Source organism: Poeciliopsis prolifica, unplaced genomic scaffold, assembly GCF_027474105.1.
Source record: "Poeciliopsis prolifica strain line A6 unplaced genomic scaffold, Auburn_PproV2 SCAFFOLD029, whole genome shotgun sequence".
In the NCBI taxonomy this organism is placed as follows: domain Eukaryota; kingdom Metazoa; phylum Chordata; class Actinopteri; order Cyprinodontiformes; family Poeciliidae; genus Poeciliopsis; species Poeciliopsis prolifica.
Window position 1 is genome coordinate 4,431,307 of NW_026562404.1, and position 7,822 is coordinate 4,439,128.

Consider the following 7,822-nt stretch of genomic DNA (forward strand, 5'->3'; position numbering starts at 1 on the left):
GAGAGAATTGATATCAATCAACAAGAGCAGTTTTATCCCTTTACCATTTATCACGGAAGCGATTTCTTCATTCCTCAAGTGTCTTCTTCAGTGTGTCTATGAAGAGACCCGTCCTTGAAAGGGACCTTTGTTCAGGTTTTGTGTTGTCAATGGAGCCGGGGACAGAGCTTGGATTAGGTGGACAACAGGCAGCTTTCACGGGACTCCTGCTTTATCCAGGTCTTCTCCAACAGGCTGGACGGTTCAGAAAAAGACACCCTGGTGAGCCGTGCCCCGCTCCATTGCCCCTGTTTCCTCGAACACTGGGCACGAGTGAGGCCCTGGAGAAAAGGTTTAATAAGGAGTAGAGAATAGCCATTAGCTCCCTACCAACCGCTGTTGATGGAGGAGAAAATAGAGGGACCAACAGACCAACAAGAACTATTGGAGTCTGTGACAATCACATCACGGGGAAACTAATTCCTGTTCCTTCAGGGCTGCGGCTGTCAGCCGATTCTGAGCAGAAAAGACTCATTACAAAACTGAAATGGCAAGAGTTTAAAGAAATGTAGAGTTACATTTCATCTGATTTGAACCATTTAATCCAGACGACAGCTCCTCCCCCTTAGTAAGTTGTATGTGTGTGGGTGCGGGAAGGTTCAGCAGCCTTTCGTCTTTCTGCTGCATTAGCCGTTGCTTTTCCCAATCAAACATGAAGGGACTGGTGGTATAGACTTTTATCTTTATACATAAAGAAGTGACTATAAGGGAAAAAAAACAAGAGTAACAGACATCTCATTAAAACTTTATTCCAACATGGGTTTAGTTGTAGAAAAGTAATGTTTTTCAACTTTTTCCTTAAGCCACAGATCGAGTAAAAATAACCAACATAATTCTTATGCTGGCAATAAAAAAATGGAGTCTTATCCCTTTAGAGCAAGTCCTGCTTGCTTTTGTCTGAGGAACAGTAATGTACAGGTGACCCATTGTGTGTCAAATGACTGAATGTCATTCAATGAATATCATAAGGTTTGAAAGGATTGATTTTATAAGATCAAGTTGTTGATTATCCTGAGCTTTGCTTAAGGAAACTTATGCTACATTGCATCCAGCTGAACCAAACTGTGAAAATGTTTTTTTTTTCTATAAATGCAGCTCAGTCCATTTCTGTCTTGTTATAATTTAGTTTATTCCTGCAATTCTGCAGTTAGCAGATACAGAAAGTTGTTTTTATTGAACTTGGCCCAGGTTGCTCAGTGTGCTCTAGTATTTAGATGTCTAACAACAATTAAATCCATGTGAAGATATTTGAAATGCTGAATCCGTTACGGCCATTCAAAGTTGATGGCAGGAACAAACAACACTTGCCATTATTTAAAGAAATAATTCCCTTTTCAAGAAGCATTTCTAGAAATTAATGTCAGAGCCTTGACGCATTAGGTGTGATCACAATTTACATCAGTAAGAACGGCTCTATTTTGCATCTTGTCTTGGCTCATTAGTAGGACATAAAGAAAGCATGACCCTTGATTTATTAATGGTCTAGTCTTTGTGTTTTGCAGATTCATTATGAAAATGGAATACACTTAGATTTAAAACACACATAAAGCTCAGTCACTGAAATTATCTTCAGAATATCCTACAAATTTTAAGTATTACTGTATACAAAGATTTATCAAATAAATACATAGGTTTCACCATATAAATGGTATAGGTTATTTCATTCAAAGTTAATGTTATCATTTACATGTGAGTAATGTAATAAGGTCCTTTTTCTAAATCCTGATTTGTTTCTTTGGTAACCTGACTAAAAACAGTTTCTCTGCAACCTGCCCCAGATTGTAATCTGAAACAGCCTGAAGTCCAGGCCAATCTAAATTCAACTTCCTGACCTCCATATGTCCAAAGTTCTTTTTCCATACCATCAGACTGCATGCCTGCATGGTGTTTAAAGGTCAGGTTTCCCACTTTAGTGTCGCATGTCCCTCTACATATTAACGACATACATGGTCCTGGTTAATCTGCAGTCCCTTCTTTACCTGTTGCTTCATGGTCTGAATTTGTCATGGGTTGAGCAAGTCCTTATTATTTGTTTACCTTTTCCTCTCTAGTCAAAGTCATTATTTGTTTAATAAAATCCAGGTGAGCAAAGTTGTCTACAAATTCTGCTTATTACCTTATCAACAGAACATCTTTTTCTGCTTCAGGCTTGAAGATCTGAAGGGGTTATATTTTCTTTTATAACAACTCTGCAGTGTGAAGTTATTCATCGACATGTGAGGTCTTTTGAGTGTCTTATCACTTCAGAGCGGTAAATCTGATGTGTCTGTTAAGTTTTCGGAGTGACCTCTGTGGTGTGCATGTGCTGCGTCAGTACTAAGAGCGCTGTCAGTGCGAGCCGCCATGCCACAGGGTTTAACCCCTCCTGCATTGATCCCCAGTTTGCTCCAGGCTGCCGCCTAATTCTCCAATTTTCAGCTGTTAGAGATAGAATTGGAATAATAAACAGCTGAACCTCCCACTAATAATCCTTCTGACCCCCCTTACCCCATCTAACGCTTTCTTACACACATACTCACTTTGTCCCTTCCTCCACAGCTTACCCAGGCTCACTGAGTGGTGGGTAGAGTTTCCCTGTCTATCTTAATCTATGCCAAAGCCACAAAGGACTAATAAAATGATATTTCTCTGCCTTTAGAGCCTGGAACTCATTATCAGCACTACCGCACACAAACCACATGTGCAACATTCATTTATGTTTGTGGAACCATACAAAGCATTAAGTGCTTCTTTGAGTCGATTATTTTCTGTTTTCTAGAAACATTTTTCATCTGTTCTCAGCAACAAAGTAAAATATGTCTCGCTCTCTGCGTGTCATTATATACTGTATGCTGTAATGTGGCGCACTATTTTTTTCCTCACAAGAAACGATAGTGATGCTGTTTATTGCTTTGATACCAGATCTAGTAGCTGATACTCTGTTAAATGCTTTGCACTCTTGCTATTTTACAAGCCACTTCAAATAAGCTGATAAATGTTTTACGTTTAACAAGTCTACATAAGATCTACAGTTACAACCTCACTGTACCCCTCAGTCATAGAACGATTCATGGTTCATGTAAACCAGTAACGGAGGGTCTTCATCAACTGGTTGTCAGATACAGACTTGTAGTTAGGATGGATCTCAGACATGTATAAACATCTCTGTTAAATAATAGGGTTTAGTAATGTTAAAAGCACTAGATAAATTATTGGAAGTGTTGTTTTTTTCTTTAATCAGACATGTACACTGTGCAAAGACAGAGTCTGTATTGGGTGAAAAGTAAAGAAGTGAAAAAGCTACTATAACCTCACTGCTCATTCAATTTGAGCATTCAGTCTTCTTGGGTTTATCATTATCCCACAATATTTGCCCAGGGTACCCTGAAAATGTTCTCCATTTGTCTGTTGGTGCATGTCCTGTTTGCAAGCCTCTTGTGATCGCGCCACAGTTTTTGTATCAGGTTCAGTTCTGAGCTCTGGCTGAGCCATGCCAAGACCTTTGAGTTACTTCCAGTGCAGTCATTGTTTTACTGATTAAAACATTTGCCTAAACTCACTGTGATGCTGAAATAATAAATGTTCTCTTCATTTTTAGATTTCCATCAGGCACCTGAAGGCTTTGGCTCAGACTCCACTATTGTTTTAAATCTTTCTTAAATTTAAATGTGACCTTTTTCTGACTAACACAAATGGAAAAATGTCCCATTTAAATTTACATATAAATGTGTAAATTTAAAAGCTGCTTCCAGTATATCTTGTTTCAAATTGATGCATCTTTTTATTAATTTATTTTTTAATTTATATTGTGCATGATATATGGGGAACTCAAGGAGGGAAAAGTAATAAATTAATCATTTATTACATGATTTTGTACACTGTGACACATTTTGCAGAAATGCCAATGGCTGTTATAACACTGTAAGTGTGACTTACTTATAATTAGGCAGAAGATGTTTACATTATACTCCTGCATAACTTCTGCTTAGGTTATCACCATGATGCTCTGTTTGCATAATTTCATTTAACTGAATTAAATAAAACCCTGATTTGCTACTTTGACAAAAGAAAAATTGCTGATCCTCTTGTAAAGTTTCTGAAGGATGACGTCAGATTCTAGCAACTCAGACCAAATATGTCAAGTCTTTTTCTGGCTTTGTGGCTCATATGCTCATTTGTCTTTAACATTTCTCTGTTAACAATTATTCATCAATTATGCAAGCACTAAATTTTGTGTGTCCAAGTGTTTGCTCCACTAAATCTTAAATGAGCTTTAAGAGTTGATTAAAACTTTCCAGATGTGTCTGCTAAACTTCAATGTGAGGGAAAAGCTCTGTTCTGACAGTATCCATTTGGTCTCAGTGAAATTATCTTTCTGTCTTGTTTTTCTCCGTTTTTGGCTCACTTTGAGTCCCGAGGCCCTAGAGCCTTTGTGCTGCAGTAATGCTGGGCTCAGCATGCTGCCAGTGTCCACACATTGCTGCCTCAGCACTAATAAGGCAATAGAGTGATAGAGAGAGCGCCAGTTGTCTGCTTTCAACATCCCTACTCAACCATACCCTCACCTAACCCCCCACAGAGACGCCATTAGCAAACCTATTGAGGATCCCATATTAGGAAAAACATCAAGGAGTCTAATTGTGGTTGTGAGCTGAGACTCACTGGGTGTGTTAAGTTTTGTATCCACTCTAATGAGTTGTGGTGCTTCCCTCTTTGGTTTATTGCCCCACATTCTGATTTGAGTCGTGTCACTGACCACTCGAGTGTCTCCTGATTTAGCTCCAGCCTCACGTCATGTTACAAATTAGACTTCAGATGCAGAGTGTTTGTAAAGCATTTTGGTTCACATCTTAGACCTTATTATATTTTGTTTCGTATTATTTCTGTCTGCTATAATAAAAAACTGCTAAAATGTATAAACACTTGGAGGTTGACTAGAGAATGACTAAAGAAAATCATGCAAGAAAGGAGGCTGGCTGTGAGTGTGCTGCATTAAAATCAAAGAAATTTATGAAAACTATTGATAGTAGTAGCGTCTCATATTTCTGTAACCCCGTCCCATAGAAACATCAAATGCGCATGAGAAAAGTATAATTAGTTCAATTTCCTGCCAGGTTGTGTCTTTGTCAGTTTTATTCTTGTGTAGCAGCAGCAGCACAAATGGACATAAACTGGACTGGAGAAATGGCTCCATGTAACGGGAGAAGACGACTGTGCTATTTGAGCCTGAATGTGCCGCTAAAAACAGACTGACAGCTGGGAGTCAAGAGCCAGAATATGAAACTGAAATGTCACCTGATCAAAACATTGGGTGGGGCATTAAAATATTTACACGTGTAAGAACGATGAGTCAGACAAAAAACTATCTTACACTGTTTATTTTCTGTGTTTGACTCATTCAAAAAAGTTACAATATATCTTGTGATATTTTTCACTGCTATCATTTGGTTGAAGAAGTTTAATTAAGTTCAATTCTTATTTAAAAAACGCCAATTCATTACATATGTCATCTTAAGGCACTTAACAAAAAGGGACAAGAAGTCCAATCAATCCAGTCACGCAGACAGATTGCAAGTCAAGTACATTCATTCCAATTGATCCTAGTTAGCAAACAAGGAGTACTCACTTGCTAATCCATTCACGGAAATAGACTCAACAAACATCTCATTGCTCAGAAATCAACTCCGTTTCTCCACTCTGCAAATTCCTACAGGCTCGATACCCCACGGACAAACCTTTACACCATGGGCTCTGCTGCGCCTCGTCTGCAGAGCTCTCTCTCCAAATCGCCTGATGACTCTCTCATGAAAGCTTTAAGAAAGGACTGAAGACAGTTGTAGCTTTTTGAGATTGAAAAATCTCAATAAATTATCAGCATCATTGGGTTTAGTTTATTATTGAAACTGGTTACAAAAGTTTTCTATCAAAAGACGTGGAGTGTTGCTTGCATCGTCATGTTGACTTTGCAACATACTGAGCATGCATGACAGAAATAAGAAAATAAGAAACCTCCAACATGACACCTTCCATGAACCGATCAAGAATAGATTCAATTTTAGGCTAGGCCCAATGTTGTCTAAAATGTTAGATTCATTTTTATGAAGTTAATAAAATGTCTGATAAAATGTATCAGAAATACATTTCTTCTTCTTCTGTTGAAGGAAAATAATTTCCTATCTTGATCTTTCGTTATTTTCCTGGACTTAAATAATTTATTTGTTTATTTATTTATTATTAATTTATTAATTCACTTACAGTTTAAAATGAACACATTGTTTTGAACAATAACCTCTTTTGGTTATTTCAACACCCATTTAAGTCTATATAAAAAAATAGGTTTTAAAAAAAAGTCATTTAAATCATACGTGATGAATTGGTTGTTTCTATATGGAAACATTTTTCTTTTCCAGGAAGGAAAAATTGTCAGACAATTGGATAAAACATCACAGCAGATTCTTTATGAATGACTGCATCAAAGTCTCATCAAAACAGCGCTGACGTTTTTACAACAGTGTTGAATCCTTGTGAATGAAATCATCTTTCCAGTCTAGAAACATCAGAAGGGATGCATAAGTCAGATGCATAAGCAGCATGTATGATAAGCTCTTTTAAAGCTACCACACAGCTGTTGTCTGGCTTACAACTTCACCAGTAGCTACCAGTATAGGACTTTGGTTGATCCCGACTCACCTAATCCTTGGAATCGAAGCCCGGCAAGATTTCCTCAGTCATTATTTCCACATGATATTTAGGAGAATCCAGTTGCCTTGTAGGGTAAATATGTATGCACGGTGAAATTCAGTGACTCCGCCTTTGCCAGTTTGTCACCTTTTCCCCAGTATTAATAATTATGTGCCTTGTTATCAGGCAAATTGCACTGAAAACATCCCTGCTGCTTCAATCTGGGCTTGGCTGATGATTTGATGATCTGATTTTTTTGGTGGTGTTTGGGTCAATTGATCATTTTCTCTGAATACATTCCAGAAATAATAGGTAAAGGTAAAGACAATTTTATTTATATAGCACATTTTCAGCAACATGGCAATACAAAGTGCTTTACAGGATTTAAAAAGTTTCTGCTCTAAATTTGTAAAAGTAATGAATACTCCACAGTTTCTAAGTAATAACAACTAAATGTTCCTGTTCTGGAAGATGCTTTTCTGGATTCTAAGTTTGTTCTAATTCCTTTTCTGGGTTAAAAGTGAGTACTCCATAGTTTCTAACAAAATAAAAAATATTAGGCAACATTCAGACAAAACAAGGAGCAAAACAAAGACATGAGTGACATCACAGGGCCATGAAACCACGTTGCTCAGCCTCCCTGTAGAAATCTGATAAGATGTTGTTATTAAGGCATAATGTCCTTGGGAGCATTGAGCTCCACAGCTGCATGTATAACAGAGGAGGATGAGGTGGGAAAGAGCGTTATGTTTACATATATTCAAGGAGATTGGAAATATGCAGCCCTTCAAAGGCAACATGGGGAAAGCCAATTCCGATACAGAATGTCTTAGGTCGGGTAGATAATAAATTTCAATCTTCCCTAAAGTCTCTCCGATTCATCTCAGTTCTCAATCATCCAAATTAGTTTGCTAGTTCCACGGAGTTGAAACTAGCAACTTCTCCAAGATTGATTCCATTCTGTTGGCGAGTTTTGGAGTCCTCAGCTGGTTGTCCACACCAACAGTCTGAGTGTTCGCTAGTTTGGCCAAGTCTGTCACAAATTTGCAATAAGCCAGGTATCCGCAAGCTCCAAACCGCAGAAATCCTGCTATCATGAATAAATCCAGGGTGAATCCCGCCA